The 20,282-nt window shown below is 47.6% G+C and overlaps 1 protein-coding gene across 1 annotated transcript in view; it reads right to left on the reverse strand.

Annotated features, from left to right (window-relative positions):
* The window catches only part of fbxo41 (F-box protein 41), a 619,689-nt gene that overhangs the window by 340,071 nt on the left and 259,336 nt on the right, over positions 1-20,282 (reverse strand). The gene's annotated exons all lie outside the window — the stretch shown is intronic.

The following is a 20,282-nucleotide window of genomic DNA, read 5'->3' on the forward strand; positions in this document are numbered from 1 at the left end:
GGAGACAGAGAGTGATGACAGACGGCTGTTTTAGTGACTGGAAGCCAGTGTCCAGTGGTGTACCACAGGGATCTGTGCTGGGTCCCCTATTGTTTGTCATTTATATAAACGACATAGATGACTATGTGGGGGGTAGGATCAGAAAGTTCGCGGATGACACAAAGATTGGCCGAGTGGTTAACAGTGAGGTGGAGTGTCTTAGGTTACAGGAAGATATATAAACGAGATGGTCAAATGGGCAGAAAAGTGGCTGATGGAATTTAACCCTGAAAAGTGTGAGGTGATACACTTTGGAAGCAGTAATGTGACATGGAAGTATTCAATGAATGGCCTGACACTGGGAAGTTCCGAGGAACAAAGGGACCTTGGCGTGTTTGTCCATAGATCTCTGAAGGCAGAAGGGCAGGTTAATAGGGTGGTGAAAAAGGCATATGGGACACTTGCCTTTATCAATCGAGGCAGAGATTACAAAAGCAGGGAGGTCATGTTGGAGTTTTACAGAACTTTGGTAAGGCCACAGCTGGAGTACTGTGTGCAATTCTGGTTGCCACATTATAGGAAGGATGTGATTGCACTGGAGGGGGTGCAGAGGTGATTCACCAGGATGTTGCCTGGGATGGAACATTTAAGCTATGAAGAGAGGTTGGCTAGGCTTGGGTTATTTTCACTGGAGCAGAGAAGACTGAGGGGTGATCTGATCGAGGTGTACAAGATTATGAGGGGCATGGACAGGGTGGATAGGGAGCAGCTGTTCCCCTTAGTTGATGGGTCAGTTACGAGCGGACACAAGTTTAAGGTGAGGGGCGGAGGTTTAAGGGGGATTTGAGGAAGAACTTTTTTACCCAGAGGGTGGTGACGGTCTGGAATGCCCTGCCTGGGAGGGTGGTAGAGGCGGGTTGCCCAACATCCTTTAAAAAGTACCTGGATGAGCACATGGCACGTCATAACATTCAAGGCTATGGGTCAAGTGCTGGCAAATGGGATTAGGTAGACAGGTCAGGTATCTTTAATGCATCGGTGCAGACTCGATGGGCCAAAGGGCCTCTTCTGCACTGTATTATTCTGCGATTCTGTGATAAGTACATAGGGCGGAATCTTCTGCTCTTAGTTGGGTCCCATACAAGCTCTGCCTGTCAGGGCGGCCGCCTGGGGGAGCAGGTCCTTGAGGCTGCAGGGCCAGAGAGCCTGTAGCCTTGCAAAGACAGCAGCACACAGCCAGATGTGGGCACTACCACATGCGGAGGGAGAACGCAAGGAGGCGCCCTCAGAAGAGATACTAAATTCAAATAAATAATCGGTCGGGGGCGTTGTGGGGGGCTGGGGGAAGTAAAACAGGAGGCCTCGTGGTCTGCCAGCAAGCCGCCTCCAGGAACCTGCTGGACTTGGCCCTCACTGGCAGCCCGTCTGCTGCCAAAAAGATAAAGGCAGAGTCCACAGTCAGCCCACAATTGGCATTTTATTATGCAGATCGGCTCCATGCTGCTACTGGGCCGGTAGCCTCTGCAGCTGCGGATCCGCCTCTGAGAAGATTGCCCGAGGGGGAAACACTTCAGGCCACTGACCTGACACACGTTTATCAGAAATTCTTCATATGAACATACGAATTAGGAGCAGGAGTAGGCCACTCAGCCCCTTGAGCCTGCTTCACCATTCAACAAGATCATGGATGATCTGATTGTAACCTCAACACCACATTCCCGCCTACCCCCGATAAACTTTCACCTTTGCTTATCAAGAATCTATCTACCTTTGCCTTAAAAATATTCAAAGACTCTGCTTCCACCATCTTTTGAGGAAGAGAGTTTCAAACACTCACAACCCTGAGAGAAAAAATGTCTCCTCATCAGTCTTAAATGGGCAACCCCTTATTTTTAAAGTGACCCCGAGTTCTAGATTCTCCCACAAGAAGAAACATCCTTTCCACATCCACCCTGTCAAGACCCCTCAGGATCTGACATGTTTCAATCAAGTCGCCTCTTACTCTTCTAAACTCCAGCAGATACAAGCTGAGCCTGTCTAACCATTCCTCATCAGACAACCCACCCATTCTAGGTATCAGTCGAGTAAACCTTCTCATAACTGCGTCCAATGCATTTACATCCTTCCTTAAATAAGGAGGCCAATACTGTACACAGTACTCCAGATGTGGTCTCACCAATGCCCTGTATAACTGAAACATAACTGCCCTACTTTTGCATTCAGTTCCCCACGCAATAAACAATAACATTCTATTAGCTTTCCTAATTACTTGCTGTACCTGCGTATTAGCCTTTTGCAATTCATGCACGAGAACACCCAGATCCCTCTTTTTTTTCATTCATGGGATGTGGGCGTCGCTGGCCAGGCCAGCATTTATTGCCCATCGCTAATTGCCCTTGAGAAGGTGGTGGTGAGCTGCCTTCTTGAACCGCTGCAGCCCATGTGCGGTAGGTACACCCACAGTGCTGTTCGGAAGGGAGTTCCAGGATTTTGACCCAGCGACAGTGAAGGAACGGCTATTTAGTTCCAAGTCAGGATGGTGTGTGACTTAAGACGGGAACTTGCAGGTGGTGATGTTCCCATGTATTTGCTGCCCTTGTCCTTCTAGTTGGTAGAGGTCGCGGGTTTGGAAGGTGCTGTCTAAGGAGCCTTGGTGCATTGCTGCAGTGCATCTTGTAGATGGTACACCCTGCTGCCACTGTGCGTCGGTGGTGGAGGGAGTGAATGTATGTAGATGGGGTGCCAAACAAGCGGGCTGCTTTGTCCTGGATGGTGTCGAGCTTCTTGAGTGTTGTACTCGCCTCAGGTTTCCTAGCCTCTGACCTGCTCTTGTAGCCACGGTATTTATATGGCTACTCCAGTTCAGTTTCTGATCAATGGTAGCCCCTAGGATGTTGATAGTGGGGGATTCAGCGATGGTAATGCCATTGAATGTCAAGGGGAGATGGTTAGATTCTCTCTTGTTGGAGATGGTCATTGCCTGGCACTTGTGTGGTACGAATGTTACTTGCCACTTATCAGCCCAAGCCTGGATATTGTCCAGGTCTTGCTGCATTTCTACATTTCTAAGGTTCTGCTTCTTAATTTGGTGCCTTGCTCCTCATTGCTGACTATGCAGAACCTCATTCCTTGTCCTACCTATGTCATTGGCACCTACATGGACCGCAATGACTGGATTCTCCCTCTTCCACTAGATTAGATTAGATTAGAGATACAGCACTGAAACAGGCCCTTCGGCCCACCGAGTCTGTGCCGAACATCAACCACCCATTTATACTAACCCTACGCTAATCCCATATTCCTACCAAACATCCCCACCTGTTCCAATATTTCCCTACCACCTACCTACACTAGTGACAATTTATAATGGCCAATTTACCTATCAACCTGCAAGTCTTTTGGCTTGTGGGAGGAAACCGGAGCACCCGGAGAAAACCCACGCAGACACAGGGAGAACTTGCAAACTCCACACAGGCAGTACCTGGAATCGAACCCGGGTCCCTGGAGCTGTGAGGCTGCGGTGCTAACCACTGCGCCACTGTGCCACTGTAAGCTCCTTTCCAGCCATGAGCAGATGTCCTGAACCCTGGCAACGGGGAGGCTACACAGCCTTTTGGAATGTCGTTCTTTGCTGCAGAGAACAGTGTCAACCCCCTCACTATACTGTCCCCTACAACCACTACTTTCCTCGTTTGCTCCCCCAGCATGAACATTTCCTGTACCATGGTGCCATGTTCAGTCTGCTCATCCACACTATAGCCCTCGCTCTTGTCTATACAAGTTGCAAGAACCTCAAACTTGTTGCACAATTGCAAGGGTTTAGGCTGCTAATTTCCATCTTTTCGAACTCTTACCTGTCTGACTCGCAGTCACAACCTCCTGTCCCTGACCATTGATCAAATCAGATGACCTTATTCTAAGGGACGTTATTACTACTATTGGTAACATTTTAGCATTGGTAGGGTATATTAATAATGGTTAGGTGGATTAGTTTTGGAAAGTGGACATCACCGGAAGCAGGTAGGTGACTGGCTGGGTGAGACTTCAGAGCTACAAACAGCGCGAGAGGGGAGAGGGAGAGAGAGCGGCGAGGCAGAGGGAGCTAGTCAGTGAGTATCTGGTGCGTATTTCCTTACTTTCTTATTTTCTTTTTTCTGCTGATTTTTATTTTTTCTCTAACATTTAAGTGTATCTACTAAGTAGAAGCTGAAATACCAGTAGTCGGAAGGAAATTACCCGTTTGTTCATTTCATTTATAACCATTTTATTGTGTTTATTTAACTTCCAATTTTAGTGCAGTAAATAAATAATTTGAGGCATGGCAGGACAGCTCACACTCATGGAATACACATCCTGAGCCATGTGCGGACTCCAGGACCCTGCCCAAGTCCTGGACAACTACACGTGCAGAAAGTGCCACCAAATGCAAAAACTCGAGCGCCAAATCTTGGAACTCGAGGGCAGCTGGAGTCACTGAGGTGCATTCACGGGATGAGAGATACGTGGATAGCACATTTCAAGAGGTGGTCACTCCACAGCTTAAGAGAGCATAGGCAAAGAGGGACTGGGTGGCTGGAGACAAACGAGGATAAGGCAGGTAGTGCAGAAGACCCCGGAGGGCATTCCACTTTTTAACCAGTATTCAGTTCTGAGTACTGATGGGAGAGAGGGTTCCTCTGGTGAGTGCACCAATAGTCATGACCAGAGCACCATGGGTGGCTCAGCTGTGCAGGGAGGGAGGAGAAAAGACAGGACAGAAATAGTGGTAGGGGATTCTATAGTTTGGGGAACTGACAGGCTTTTCTGCGGTCGCAGATGTGATTCCAGGATGGTATGTTGCTTCCCTGGTGCAAGGATCTTGGATCCGAGTGGCTACAGAGCATTTTGGAGGGCGAGGGTGCCAGTGAACCATGAACCGGAACCCACTTCTACCAATGCAGTCTTTGAGCTACGCATTCAGGTCGTGGTTCATATTGGTACCAACGATATAGGGAGAAAATGGGATGGGGTCCTGCAGGCTGAGTTTAGGGAGTTAGGAAAGAGATTAGCAAGCAGGACCTCAAAGGTAGTAATCTCAGAATTACTCCCAAGGCCACGTGCTAGTGAGTATAGAAATAGGAGAATACACCAGCTGAATGCATGGCTGGAGAGATGGTACAGGAGGAGGGCTTCAGATTTCTGGGGAATTGGAACCGGTCCCAGGGAAGGTGGGACCTGTAAAAGCCGGACGGCCGACATCTGAGCAGGACAAGAAAGGTTTGCTAGTGCTGTTGGGGTTGGTTTAAATTAGATTGGCAAGGGGATGGGAATCTGAGGGCACTTTCAGATAGGACAAATTCAGAGGAGGGAACAGGAGGCAGGAACTTAGCGAGTTATTCTGAAAGACAGAAGAAGCAAAGGTTAAAAAGTGTGCAGCAAAGGAATTTGGCAGTGTTAAATGGTATTTATTTAAATGCAAGTATAGTAAATAAAGCCGATGAGCTGAGGGCACAGATAGACACATGGCAACATGGAGCGGCACAGTGGCGCAGTGGTTAGCACCGCAGCCTCACAGCTCCAGGGACCCGGGTTCAATTCTGGGTACTGCCTGTGTGGAGTTTGCAAGTTCTCCCTGTGTCTGCGTGGGTTTCCTCCGGGTGCTCCGGTTTCTTCCCACAAGCCAAAAGACTTGCAGGTTGATAGGTAAATTGGCCATTATAAATTGCCCCTAGTGTAGGTAGGTGGTAGGGAAATATAGGGACAGGTGGGGATGTGGTAAGAATATGGGATTAGTGTAGGATTAGTATAAATGGGTGGTTGCTGGTCGGCACAGACTCGGTGGGCCGAAGGGCCTGTTTCAGTGCTGTATCTCTAAAAAAAAAGCATTGCTATAACAGAAACTTGGCTTAGAGGGGCAAAAATAGCAGCTCAACATCCCTCGATATAAAGATTTCAGGCAGGATAGAGAGAAGATAAAAATGGAGGGGGCGTAGCATTATTGGTTAAAGAATCAATTACAGCTGTGAGGAGGGATAATATGCTAAATGAATCATCAAATGAGGCCATATGGGTTGAGCTCAGAGGTATAAATGGGGCAGGCACACTACTAGGAGTGTATGAAAGACCCCCAAATAGGAGAAGCAGATAGAAGAACAATTATGTAGGCAAATTTCTGAGTGCAAAAACAATAGGACAAGAATATTTGGTGATTTCAACTACCCAAATATCAATTGGGATACAAATCGTGTGAAGGGCACAGAGGGCACAAAATTCTTCAACTGCATTCAAGAGAACCTTTTTAGCCAGCACATAACAAGCCCAATGAGACAGGGTACAATTCTAGATTTAGACTAAGGAAATGAAGCTGGGCAAGTGGATCAAGTAGCATTGGAGATAGTGACCATAATACAGTTAGATTTAGCATTATTATGGAAAAGGGTAGGATAGAACAAGAGTAAAAGTTCAAAATTGGGGAAGATAAATTCTATGAAGCTGAGAGGTGATCTGGAGAAAGTAGATTGGATATAGCTACTTGAAGGAAAATCAGTGGCAAATCAGTGGGAGGCATTCAAAAGTGAGATTCTACAGGCACAGTGTAGACATATCCCCACAAAGATAAAGGGTGGTACCGCCAAATCTAGAACCCGCTGGTTATCTAGAAGCATACGGGGTAAGATAAAGCAGAAAAAGAAAGCTTCCGACAGTTACAAAATACTTAATACTTTAGAAAGGCGAAGGAGAAGGCGGGGAATGGAACTGAGTAAACTGCTCTTTCAGGGAGCTGGTGCGGACACAATGGGCTGAATGGCCTTTTCTGCACTGTAACAATTCTGTGATTCTGTGAGAAAGCTTTGAGGAGTATAGAAAGTGCAAGGGTGAAGTAAAAAACGAAATTAGGAAAGCAAAGAGAGGACATGAAAAAATATGGCAGGTAAAATCAAGGAAAACCCAAAGATGGTTGATCAGTACATTAAGACCAAAGGGATAATTAAGGAAAGGGTAGGATCTATCAGAGATGTACAAGGTAACTTATGCGTAGAGGCAGAAGATGTTGGCAGCGTTCTCAATGAGTACTTTGTCTTCACAAAGGAGAGGGATGATGCAGACATTGTAGTTAAAGAGGAGTGTGAAATATTAGATACGATAAGCATCATGAGAGAGGAAGTACTAGAGGGTCTGACATCCTTGAAAGTGGATAAATCATCAGGGCTGGATGGATTGCATCCCAGGCTGTTAAAAGAAGCCAGGGAGGAAATAGTGTATGCTCTGAGGATCATCTTCAAATCCTCACTAGACACAGGCGAGGTACCAAAGGATTGGAGATCTGCGAACGTTGTATAAGAAGGGTGCAAGGGATAGGCCAAATAATTATAGGCCGGTCAGTCTGACCTCAGTGGTGGGCAAATTATTAGAATCAATTCTGAGAAATAGGATAAACTGTCACTTAGAAAGGCACGGATTAATCAGAGATAATCAACATGGATTTGTGAAGGGAAGGTTGTGTCTTATTAACTTAATTGAATTTTTTGAGGACGTAACAAGGAGGATTGATGAGGGTAGTGCAGTGGATGTTGTCGACATGGATTTTAGTAAGGCATTTGACAAAGTCCCACATGGCAGACTGGTCAGAAAAGTGAAAGCCCATGGGATATAGGGGAATGTGGCGAGTTGGCTCCAAAATTGACTGTGTGACAAGAAACAAAGGGTAATGGTCGACGGATGTTTTTGTGAATGGAAGGCTGTTTCAGTGACTCACTGTTGAGTCCCTTACTGTTTGCGGTATATATTAATGATTTGGACTTAAATGTCGGAGGCCTGTTTGGGAAATATGCAGATGACACAAACATTGGCCATGTAGTTGACAGTGAAGAGGATAGTTGTAGACTCCAGAATGATATCAATGATTTGGTTGAGTGGGCTGAAAAAGTGGCAAATGGAATTCAATCCAGAGACGTGTAAGGTAACGCATTTAGGGAAGGAAAACAAAGCAAAGGAATACACAATAAATGGGAGGATATTGAGAGGGGTCGAAGAAGTGAGAGAGACCTTGGAATGCATGTCCACAGGTCTCTGAAGGTGGCAGGACAGGGAGATAAAGTGGTGAGGAAGGCATATGGAATGCTTTCCTTTTTTGGCCAAGATATAGAATACAAAAGCAGAAATGTAATGCTGGAATTGTATAAAACGCTGGTTAAGCCCAATTTCTGTCTTTCTTTCTTTTAAGCCAGAAGTAATGCGAGGGGTGGAAATGGCATTCAGTGGGGTAGTATGCTCCTCCTGTGAAATGTGGGAGATCAGGGAGAAGTCAAATGTCCCTGCCGACTCCGTTTGCAGGAAGTGTGTCCAGCTGCAGCTCCTTTCAGATCGCATGGATCGGTTGGAGCGGCAGTTGGACTCACTGAGGAGCATACAGGAGTCAGAAAGTATCATAGATCGGAGTTTCAGGGAGGTGGTCACACTGCAGGATCAGCCAGATAGATGGGTGACCGCCAGGAGGGGCAGGCAGGCAGTGCAGGAGTCCCAAGTGGCTATTCGCCTCAATAGCAACAGAGGCCCAACCAGTCCCCATCCACCACCACCCTCCTCCGCCTGGCTGAACTTGTTCTCACATTGAACAACTTCTCCTTCAACTCCACGCACTTCAAGTAAAAGGTGTCGCTATGGGTACCCGCATGGGTCCTAGTTATGCCTGTCTTTTTGTGGGATATGTCGAGCATTCTTTGTTCCAGTCCTACTCAGGCCCCCTCCCCCAACTCTTTTTCCGGTACATTGATGACTGTATCGGTGCTGTTTCCTGCTCCCGCCCCGAACTGGAAAACTTTTATCAACTTTGCTTCCAATTTCCACCCTTCTCTCACCTTTACATGGTCCATCTCTGACACTTCCCTTCCCTTCCTCGACTTCTCTGTCTCCATCTCTGGGGATAGGTTGTCTACCAATATCCATTATAAGCCCACCGACTCCCACAGCTACCTCGACTACACTTCTTCACACCCTACCTCCTGTAAGGACTCCATTCCATTCTCCCAGTTTCTCCGTCTCCGACGCATCTGCTCTGATGATGCTACCTTCCATGACGGTGCTTCTGATATGACCTCCTTTTTCCTCAACCGAGGATTTCCCCCCACTGTGGTTGACAGGGCCCTCAACCGTGTCCGGCCCATTCCCCGCACCTCTACCCTCACCCCTTCCCCTCCCTCCCAGAACCGTGACAAGGTTCCCCTTGTCCTCACTTTTCACCCCATCAGCCTCCATATCCAAAGGATCATCCTCCGCCATTTCCGCCACCTCCAGTGTGATGCCACTACGAGTCGCATCTTCCCCTCCCTTCCCCAGTCAGCATTCCGAAGGGATCATTCCCTCTGCGACACCTTGGTCCACTCCTCCATTACCCCCACCACCTCATCCCCGTCCCATCGCACCTTGCCCTGCAATCGCAGGAGGTGTAATACCTGCCCATTTACCTCCTCGCTCCTCACTATCCCAGGCCCCAAACACTCCTTTCAGGTGAAGCAGCGATTTACTTGTACTTCTTTCAATGTAGTATACTGTATTCGCTGCTCACAGTGTGGTCTCCTCTACATTGGGGAGACCAAGCGCAGACTGGGTGACCGCTTTGCGGAACATCTCCGCTCAGTCCGCAAGCAGGACCCTGAGCTTCCGGTTGCTTGCCATTTCAACACTCCCCCCTGCTCTCATGCTCACATCTCTGTCCTGGGATTGCTGCAGTGTTCCAGTGAACATCAACGCAAGCTCGGGGAACAGCATCTCATCTACCGATGAGGCACACTACAGCCTGCCGGACTGAACACTGAGTTCAATAATTTCAGAGCATGACAGCCCCCCATTTTACTTTCATTTTTAGTTATTTTTTCTTCCTTTTTTTTTACATTCTTTTTTACATTTTTTACAATCTTTTTTTTGCATTTATTTCATTTCATCTTAGTTTGTTCAGTTTGCTTACCCACTGTTTTTTTTTTCAGGTTTGCACTTGCTGCTGTTCAATATTCAGTGTATTAACAGCTAATCTGTACTAATGCTTTGTCTTTCAACACACCATTAACATATTGTTTGCCTTTGCTCCGTGACCTTTTGGTCAGCTATGTGGCCTGGTCCAATCTAGACCTCCTTTGTTATCTCTTGCCCCACCCCCACTTCACTTGCTTATAACCTGTGACTTTTCTAATATTTGTCAGTTCCGAAGAAGGGTCACTGACCCGAAACGTTAACTCTGCTTCTCTTTTCACAGATGCTGCCAGACCTGCTGAGTGGTTCCAGCATTTCTTGTTTTTATTTCAGATTTCCAGCATCCGCAGTATTTTGCTTTTAACAAGTATGCTGCTTTGGATACTTTTGCGGGGGGAATGGCCTCACAGGGGAAAGCAGCAGCAGCAGCCAAGTCAATGGCACCACGACTGGCTCTGCTGCACAGCAGGGAAGATCAAAATGTAGGCAAGTGGTAGTGATAGGGGACTCTATAGTCAGGAGCACAGATAGGCGTTTCTGTGGCCGCGAACGAGAATCCAGGATGGTGTGTTGTCTCCCTGGTGCCAGGGAGAAGGATGTCTCTGAGCCGGCACAGGGCATTCTGAAAGGAGAGGGTGAGCAGCCAGAGGTCGTGGTCCATATTGGTACGAACGACATAGGCAGGAAGAGAGATGAGGTCCTGCAAAGTGAATATAGGGAGTTAGGCAGAAGGTTAAAAAGCAGGACCTCTAGGGTTGTAATCTCAGGATTACTCCCTGTGCCACGTGCTAATGAGGGTAGGAATAGGAGGATTAGGCAAATGAATGCGTGGCTGAAGAGCTGGTGTAGGCGGGAGAGCTTCAGCTGCTTGGACCATTGGGTTCTCTTCTGGTGCAGAGGTGACCTGTACAAGAAGGATGGGTTGCATCTGAAGTACGAGGGGACCAATATCCTTGTGGGGAGATTTGCTGGTACTACTCGGGAGGGTTTAAACTAGTCTGCCAGGGGGGTGGGACCCAAAGTAGTAGTTTAGTTTAGTTTAGTTTAGAGATGCAGCACTGAAACAGGCCCTTCGGCCCACCGAGTCTGTGCCGACCATCAACCACCCATTTATACTAATCCTACACTAATCCCATATTCCTACCACATCCTCACCTGTCCCTATATTTCCCTACCACCTACCTATACTAGGGGCAATTTATAATGGCCAATTTACCTACCAACCTGCACATCTTTTGGCTTGTGGGAGGAAACCGGAGCACCCGGAGAAAACCCACGCAGACACAGGGAGAAGTTGCAAACTCCACACAGGCAGTACCCAGAATTGAACCCGGGTCGCTGGAGCTGTGAGGCTGCGGTGCTAACCACTGCGCCACTGTGCCGCCCAAATGTCTCTCCGATGAGATAGTTGAGGCAAATATAGAGGTTAAAGCAAGCAAGCCCAATAGGCAGGCTGGGCAGGGGCAGGACAGGGAGCGTGGAAGGTCTGGTAGGCTAAACTGCATTTACTTTAATGCAAGAAGCCTTACAGCTAAGACAGATGAACTCAGAGCATGGATCGGTACATGGGATTGTGATATGACTGCTATCACGGAAACATGGTTGAGGGATGGGCAGGACTGGCAGCTCAAAGTTCCGGGGTACCGATGCTTCCGGCGTGACAGAGGTGGAGGTAAGAGAGGAGGGGGATGTGCACTATTGATTAGGGAGGACATCACGGCAGTACTTAGAGAGGATATCCCGGGGGGAATGTCCAGCGAGGCTCTTTGGGTAGAACTTAGAAATAAGAAAGGAGTGATCACTTTGATGGGATTATACTATAGGCCCCCCAATTGTCAGAGGGAATTGGAGGAGCATGTATGTAGGGAAATCACAGATAGGTGTAGGAATTATAGGGTTGTAATAGTAGGTGATTTTAACTTCCCTAATATTGACTGGGACTGCCTTAGTGCTAAGGGATTCAGATGGGGAAGAATTTGTTAAGTGTATCCAGGATAGTTTTCTGAAACAGTATGTGGATGGCCCTACTAGAGAAGGGGCTACACTCGACCTCCTCTTCGGAAATGAGACAGGGCAGGTGGTTGATGTGTCAGTGGGGGAGCACTGTGGGACCAGTGACCATAACTCTATTAGCTTCAAGATAGTTATGGAAAAGGATAGGACTGGTCCTCAGGTTGAAGTCCTAAATTGGGGGAAGGCTAATTTTGATGGCAACAGACAGGAACTCTCAAACGTTGAATGGGAGAGGCTCTTTACAGGCAAAGGGACGTCTGGCAAGTGGGAGGCTTTTAAAAGTGAGATAGGAAGAGTTCAGGGCCAGCATGTTCCTGTTGGATTGAAGGGCAAGGCTGGCAAGTTTAGGGAACCTTGGTTGACGAGGGATATTGAGGGTCTGGTCAGGACAAAGATGGAGGCATATGTCACGTATAGGCAGCTGGGATCAAGCGGGTCCCTCGAAGAGTATAGGGGATGTAGTAGTACATTTAAAAAGGAAATTTGGAGGGCGAAAAGGGGCCATGAGATTTTCCTGGCAGATAAGATAAAGGAGAATCCTAAAAGATTCTATAAGTATATTAAGAGTAAAAGGGTAGCGAGGGAGAGAGTAGGTCCCCTTAAGGATCAGTGTGGTAATCTATGTGTGGAGCCACGGGAAATGGGCGAGGTCTTTAATGAATACTTCTCGTCTGTATTTACCGTGGAGAAGGTCATGGAAGCTAGTGAGTTCAAGGGAGGGAACAGCGATATCCTGGAGCACATCAACATTACAAAGGAGGAGGTGTTGGAAGTTTTGAAGCACATTAAGGTGGATAAATCCCCAGGGCCTGACCAGGTGTATCCTAGGATGCTATGGGAAGCAAGGGAGGAGATTGCTGGGGCCCGGGCACAGATTTTTGTATCATCGTTAGCCACAGGTGAGGTACCGGACGACTGGAGGATAGCTAATGTTGTGCTTTTATTTAAGAAGGGCAGCAGGGATAAGCCAAGGAACTACAGGACGGTGAGCCTTACATCAGTGGTGGGAAAGTTATTGGCAGGGTTTCTGAGAGACAGGATTTATATGCATTTGGATAGGCAAGGTCTGATTAAAGATAGTCAGCATGGCTTTGTGCGTGGGAAATCGTGTCTCACAAATGTGATTGAGTTTTTTGAGGAGGTGACCAAGAGGATTGTTGAGGGTAGGGCGGTGGACGTTGTCTACATGGGCTTTAGCAAGGCCTTTGACAAAGTCCCGCATGGTAGGCTGGTCTAGAAGATTCGAACACATGGGATCCAGGGTGAGCTAACAAATTGGATACAAAATTGGATTGGTGACAGGAGGCAGAGGGTGCTGGTGGAGGGTTGTTTTTCAGATTGGAGGCCGGTGACCAGTGGTGTGCCACAGGGATAGGTGCTGGGCCCTCTGTTGTTTGTCATATATATTAATGACTTGGATGAGAATGTAGGGGGCATGATTAGTAAGTTTGCAGATGACACCAAAATTTGTGGTGCAGTGGACAGTGAAGAAGGTTGGCTAAGGTTACAACAGGATATAGATCAACTGGGAAAGTGGGCAAGGGAGTGGCAAATGGAATTTAATGCAGACAAGTGTGCAGTGATGCATGTTGGGAAGTTAAATCAGGGCAGGACATATACAGTGAATGGCAGGGCCCTGGGGAGTGTTCTTGAGCAGAGAGACCTTGGGGTGCAAGTACATAATTCCCTGAAAGTGGCAACACAGGTAGACAGGGTAGTGAAGAAGGCGTATGGCATGCTTGCCTTCATCGGCCAAGGTATTGAGTACAAGAGTTGGGATGTCATGTTACAGTTGTACATAACATTGGTTAGCCGCACTTGGAGTACTGTGTGCAGTTCTGGTCGCCGCACTACAGGAAAGATGTGATAAAGCTGGAGAGGGTGCAGAAAACATTTTCAAGGATGTTGCCTGGTTTGGAGGGCTTGAGTTATAAAGAGAGATTGGATAGGCTGGTGTGAAGGAGGCTGAGAGGGGACATGATAGAGGTATATAAAATGATGAGAGGCATAGATAGGGTAGATTGCCAGAGTCTGTTTCCCATGGTAGGGGTGACTAAAACTAGAGGGCATAGATTTAAGGTGAGAGGGAGGAGGTTTAAAGGGGATCAAAGGGGTAAATTTTTCACACAAAAAATAGTGGGTATCTGGAATGAGCTGCCAGAGGTGGTGGTGGAGGCAGGAACAGTAGCAACATTTAAGAGGCATCTGGACAGGTACTTGAATGAGCAAGGCATAGAGGGATATGGAATTAATGCAGGCAGGTGGGATTCGTATAGCTAGGCATTATCGTCGGCATGGACGCAGTGGGCCGACGGGCCTGTTTCTGTGCTGTCCGACTCTATGACTCTATAAGCCACAGCTGGACTATTGCGTACAGTTCTGGTCACCACATTACAGGAAAGACATAATTGCTCTGGACAGAGTGAAGAGGAGATGTACATGAATGTTGCCAGGGCTTCAAAATTGCAGCTATGAAGAAAGATTGGATCGGCTAGGATTGTTTTCCTCAGAACAGAGGAGGCTGAGGGGTGACCTTGAGGTGTAAAAAATTATGAGGGGCCTGGATAGAGTAGACAGGAAGGACCTGTTTCCCCGAGCAGAGAGGTCAATTACCAGGGGTCACAGGTTTAAGGTGATTGGTAGAAGGATTAAGGGGTGGTGGGTGCCTGCAATTCACTGCCCGGATCAGTGGTGGAGGCAGAAACCCTCAACTCATTTAAAAGGTACCTGGACCTGGACATGCACCTGAAGTGCTGTATCCTACAAGGTTACGGACCAGGTGCTGAAAGGTGGGATTAGACTGGGCGGCTAGTTTTTTCAGCCAGCACAGACACAAATAGGCTGAATCTCCTCTGTGTGTGCCGCAACTTTTCTATGGTTCTATGGACTGCTTTCTGGAACAAAGTATCCAGCTACCTTTCCTTCTCCCTGATGCATTGCAATGTCTACAGCTTGACTTCCAGCTCATCTACTCAGCCGAAGCTCCTCAAGCCGCAGATACTTAGTACAGAAGTGGTTGGAGGGATTGCCGTGGCATTGAGGAGTAGCAGTGACACATCACCTGTCCTGCCATCTAAATTATGTTAATTAAATTAAATTTATTTTTCGGAACCAGAAGAAGGGTCACTGACTCGAAACGTTAACTCTGCTTCTCGTTCCACAGATGCTGCCAGACCTGCTGAGTGGTTCCAGCATTTCTTGTCCTTGTTTAAGTTCCTTCCTACTTCCTTCATATTCCTCAAGGGCTTCGTCTGTTCCCAGCCTTCTAGCCCTTACGAATGCTTCCTTTTTCTTTTTGACTTTTTTTTTTTCTTTTGGGCCTCCTTATCTCGAGAGACAATGGATACGCGCCTGGAGGTGGTCAGTGGTTTGTGAAGCAGCGCCTGGAGTGGCTATAAAGGCCAATTCTGGAGTGACAGGCTCTTCCACAGGTGCTGCAGAGAAATTTGTTTGTTGGGGCTGTTGCACAGTTGGCTCTCCCCTTGCGCCTCTGTCTTTTTTCCTGCCAACTACTAAGTCTCTTCGACTCGCCACAATTTAGCCCTGTCTTTATGGCTGCCCGCCAGCTCTGGCGAATGCTGGCAACTGACTCCCACGACTTGTGATCAATGTCACACGATTTCATGTCGCGTTTGCAGACGTCTTTATAACGGAGACATGGACGGCCAGTGGGTCTGATACCAGTGGCGAGCTCGCTGTACAATGTGTCTTTGGGGATCCTGCCATCTTCCATGCGGCTCACATGGCCAAGCCATCTCAAGCGCCGCTGACTCAGTAGTGTGTATAAGCTGGGGGTGTTGGCCGCTTCAAGGACTTCTGTGTTGGAGATATAGTCCTGCCACCTGATGCCAAGTATTCTCCGAAGGCAGCGAAGATGGAATGAATTGAGACGTCGCTCTTGGCTGGCATACGTTGTCCAGGCCTCGCTGCCGTAGAGCAAGGTACTGAGGACACAGGCCTGATACACTCGGACTTTTGTGTTCCGTGTCAGTGCGCCATTTTCCCACACTCTCTTGGCCAGTCTGGACATAGCAGTGGAAGCCTTACCCATGCGCTTGTTGATTTCTGCATCTAGAGACAGGTTACTGGTGATAGTTGAGCCTAGGTAGGTGAACTCTTGAACCACTTCCAGAGCGTGGTCGCCAATATTGATGGATGGAGCATTTCTGACATCCTGCCCCATGATGTTCGTTTTCTTGAGGCTGATGGTTAGGCCAAATTCATTGCAGGCAGACGCAAACCTGTCGATGAGACTCTGCAGGCATTCTTCAGTGTGAGATGTTAAAGCAGCATCATCAGCAAAGAGGAGTTCTCTGATGAGGACTTTCCGTACTTTGGACTTCGCTCTTAGACGGGCAAGGTTGAACAACCTGCCCCCTGATCTTGTGTGGAGGAAAATTCCTTCTTCAGAGGATTTGAACGCATGTGAAAGCAGCAGGGAGAAGAAAATCCCAAAAAGTGTGGGTGCGAGAACACAGCCCTGTTTCACACCACTCAGGATAGGAAAGGGCTCTGATGAGGAGCCACCATGTTGAATTGTGCCTTTCATATTGTCATGGAATGAGGTGATGATACTTAGTAGCTTTGGTGGACATCCGATCTTTTCTAGTAGTCTGAAGAGACCACGTCTGCTGACGAGGTCAAAGGCTTTGGTGAGATCAATGAAAGCAATGTAGAGGGGCATCTGTTGTTCACGGCATTTCTCCTGTATCTGACGAAGGGAGAACAGCATGTCAATAGTCGATCTCTCTGCACGAAAGCCACACTGTGCCTCAGGGTAGACGCGCTCGGCCAGCTTCTGGAGCCTGTTCAGAGCGACTCGAGCAAAGACTTTCCCCACTATGCTGAGCAGGGAGATTCCACGGTAGTTGTTGCAGTCACCGCGGTCACCTTTGTTTTTATAGAGGGTGATGATGTTGGCATCGCGCATGTCCTGGGGTACTGCTCCCTCGTCCCAGCACAGGCATAGCAGTTCATGTAGTGCTGAGAGTATAGCAGGCTTGGCACTCTTGATTATTTCAGGGGTAATGCTGTCCTTCCCAGGGGCTTTTCCGCTGGCTAGGGAATCAATGGCATCACTGAGTTCCGATTTGGTTGGCTGTATGTCCAGCTCATCCATGACTGGTAGAGGCTGGGCTGCATTGAGGGCAGTCTCAGTGACAGCATTCTCCCTGGAGTACAGTTCTAGGTAGTGCTCAACCCAGCGGTCCATCTGTTTGCGTTGGTCAGTGATTATGTCCCCCGATTTAGATTTGAGGGGGGTGATCTTCTTGATGGTTGGCCCAAGAGCTCTCTTCATGCCATCATACATTCCTCTGATGTTTCCGGTGTCTGAGGCCAGCTGAATATGACTGCATAGGTGTTGCCAGTAGTCGTTTGCGCAACGCCTAGCTGTTCTTTGTGCAGTACTTCTGGCTGCTTTAAGTGCTGCGGATGTTAAATCGCTGGGGGCTTTCTTGTAGTTCAAAAGTGCAATGCGCTTAGCGGCTATGACAGGTTCCAGCTCTTCATTATGAGATTGAAACCAGTCTGCATTTCTCTTCACACTTTTGCCGCAGGTGGTCAAAGCTGACTCATAGATGGCGTCTCTGATGTGGGCCCACTTGGTCTCAGCATCCCCTGTGGGAGTGTTTTGAAGGGCTGTTACAAGTGAATTTAGAAATTTTTGTAACAGCTGTGGGTGAGAAATTCTGCTCGTGTTGATGCGCGGGTGGCCCTTCTGCTTGGAATGATGCAACTTCTTTGGTCTGAGTCTAACCTTGCTGCACACCAGGGAGTGGTCGGTGTCGCAGTCCGCACTGTGGAAGCTGCGTGTGATTTGAACACTGTTTAAGGCGGCTCGCCTTGTGACAATGAGGTCTAGCTGGTGCCAACGACGTGATCTTGGGTGCCTCCATGAAACCTGGTGACAGGGTTTAGTGTGAAAGAACGAGTTGGTGATGCAGAGGTTATGATAGGTACACAACTCAAGCAGTCTCTGCCCGTTCTCATTCATCCTTCCAACGCCATAGCGCCCAAGGCAGGAGGGCCATGAGTCATGGTCGGCCCCAACCCTGGCATTAAAGTCCCCCAGCAGGAATAGGTGTTCGGTGTTGGGGATGCTGCTAATGATGTTATGGAGTTTTTGACTAGGCTCACAATATCTCTCGTTATCCAGGGTTCCCGAAACTTGCCAAACTTATCCTTCTTCCTCACAGGAACATGCCGGTCCTGGATTCTAATCAACTGACGTTTGAAAGATTCCCACATGTCAGATGTTGATTTACCCTCAAACAGCCGCCCCCATCTAAATTCTTCAGTTTCTGCCTAATATAGTTATAATTAGCCTTCCCCCAATTTAGCACCTTCACCTGAGCTCTACTCTTATCCTTATCCACAAGTACCATCAAACATACGGAATTATGGTCACTGTTCCCTAAATGCTCCCCTACTGAAACTTCGACCACCTGGCCGGGCTCATTCCCCAATACAAGGTCCAGTACGTCCCCTTCCCTAGTTGGACTGCCTACATATTATTTCAAGAAGCCCTCCTGGATGCTCCTTACAAATTGTGCCCCATCCAAGCCCCTTGCACTAAGTGAGTCCCAGTCAATATTGGGGAAGTTAAAATCACCCACCACTGCAACCCTGTTGCTTTTACATCTTTACAAAATCTGTCTACATATCTGCTCCTCTTTCTCCTGCTGGCTGTTGGGAGGCCTGTAGAAAACCCCCAACATCGTGACTGCACCCTTCCTATTCCTGAGCTCTACCCATATTGCCTCGCTGCACGACCCCTCCGAGGTGTCCTCCCGCAGTACAGCTGTGATATTCTCCTTAACCAGTAATGCAACTCCCCCACCCCTTTTACAGCCCCTTGTATATCCCTGTTTAAAAATGGAAGAAACTTAACTTGCCTCTTAACTTAAACAGTAATTTTAGTTAATTGCTAAATGTAAACAAAAACTAGACTTTTGAGAGATTAACCCTTAAATGCCCATCACTGACCAAACTCCCTTCTTCACACTCCGTGCACTTCCTTGTCCCGCCTTGAAGCCCACTCCCGCGGGACCAGGTACGTTCCGCCCATAAAGAACAAAAAAAATTAAGGAAAGAATAAGGCATATTAGAGACCAAAAAAGTGATCTTGTGCGTGGAAGCTGAAAACATCGGCCTCGTTCTTAATGAATACTTTATGTCTCCACAAAACAGGAGGATGATGCAGACATTGTAGTTGAAGAGCAGGAGTGTGAAATATTGGATGGTATAAACATAGAGAGGAAATATTAAGAGCTTTAGTATGTTTGAAAGGAGATTAACTGGCTATTAAGAGAAGCCAGGAATGAAATAATGGGGAATCAAGGCTTGAGTGAGAATGACAAACTGAAAGAAATCAGCCTAAGTAAATGATAAGTAGTACTGAAGAAATTAATGGGACTAAGTGGCACCGAATCCCCTGAACATGACGATATGCATCCTAGGATTTTATGGAAAGGGTAGCGTAGCGGCAATGATACTGGACTCATAATCCAAAGGCCCAGACTAAAGCTCAGGAGACAAAGGTTCAAATCCCATGTCAGCAGCTGGTGGAATTTAAATTCAATTAATTAATAAATCTGGAATAAAATCTAGTCTCAGTAATGGTGACCATGAATCTACCAGATTATCATAAAAACCCAACTGGTGCACTAATGGCCTTTAGGGAAGGAAATCTGATGTCCTTACCTGATCTGGTCTACATGTGACTCCAGACCCACAGCAATGTGGTTGACACTTAACTGCCCTCTGAAATGGCCAAGCAAGCCACTCAGTTGTACCAAATCAGTATGGAAAATTTGAAAAAAAATGGACAGATCACCTGGCATCAACCTCGGCAATGGAAATGACAAAGGCACACCCTGTCTTTTTTTCTTTCATAGAATCATAGAATGTTTAAGGTGCAGAAAGAGAGATATGAGCATCGCTGGCCAGGCCAGCATTTATTGCCCATCTCAATTGCCCTTGAGAAGGTGGTGGTGAGCTGCCTTCTTGTACCACTGTAGTCCATGTGGTGGAGGTACACCCACAGTGCTGTTAGGGAGGCACTTCCAGGATTTTGACCCAGCGACAGTGAAAGAATGGCGATATAGTTCCAAGTCAGGATGGTGTGTGACTTGCAGAGGAACTTGCAAGTGGTGGTGTTCCAATGCGCATGCTGCCCTTGTTCTTCTCGGTGTTAGAGGTCACGGGTTTAGAAGGTGCTGTCGAAGAAGCCTTGGTGCGTTGCAGCAGTGCATATTGTACATGGTACACACTGTGCCACTGTGCACTGGTAATGGAGTGAGTGAATGTTTCACATAGTGGATGGGGTGTTGATCAAGCTGGCT

Source organism: Heterodontus francisci, chromosome 1 (assembly GCF_036365525.1).
Source record: "Heterodontus francisci isolate sHetFra1 chromosome 1, sHetFra1.hap1, whole genome shotgun sequence".
In the NCBI taxonomy this organism is placed as follows: Eukaryota; Metazoa; Chordata; class Chondrichthyes; order Heterodontiformes; family Heterodontidae; genus Heterodontus; species Heterodontus francisci.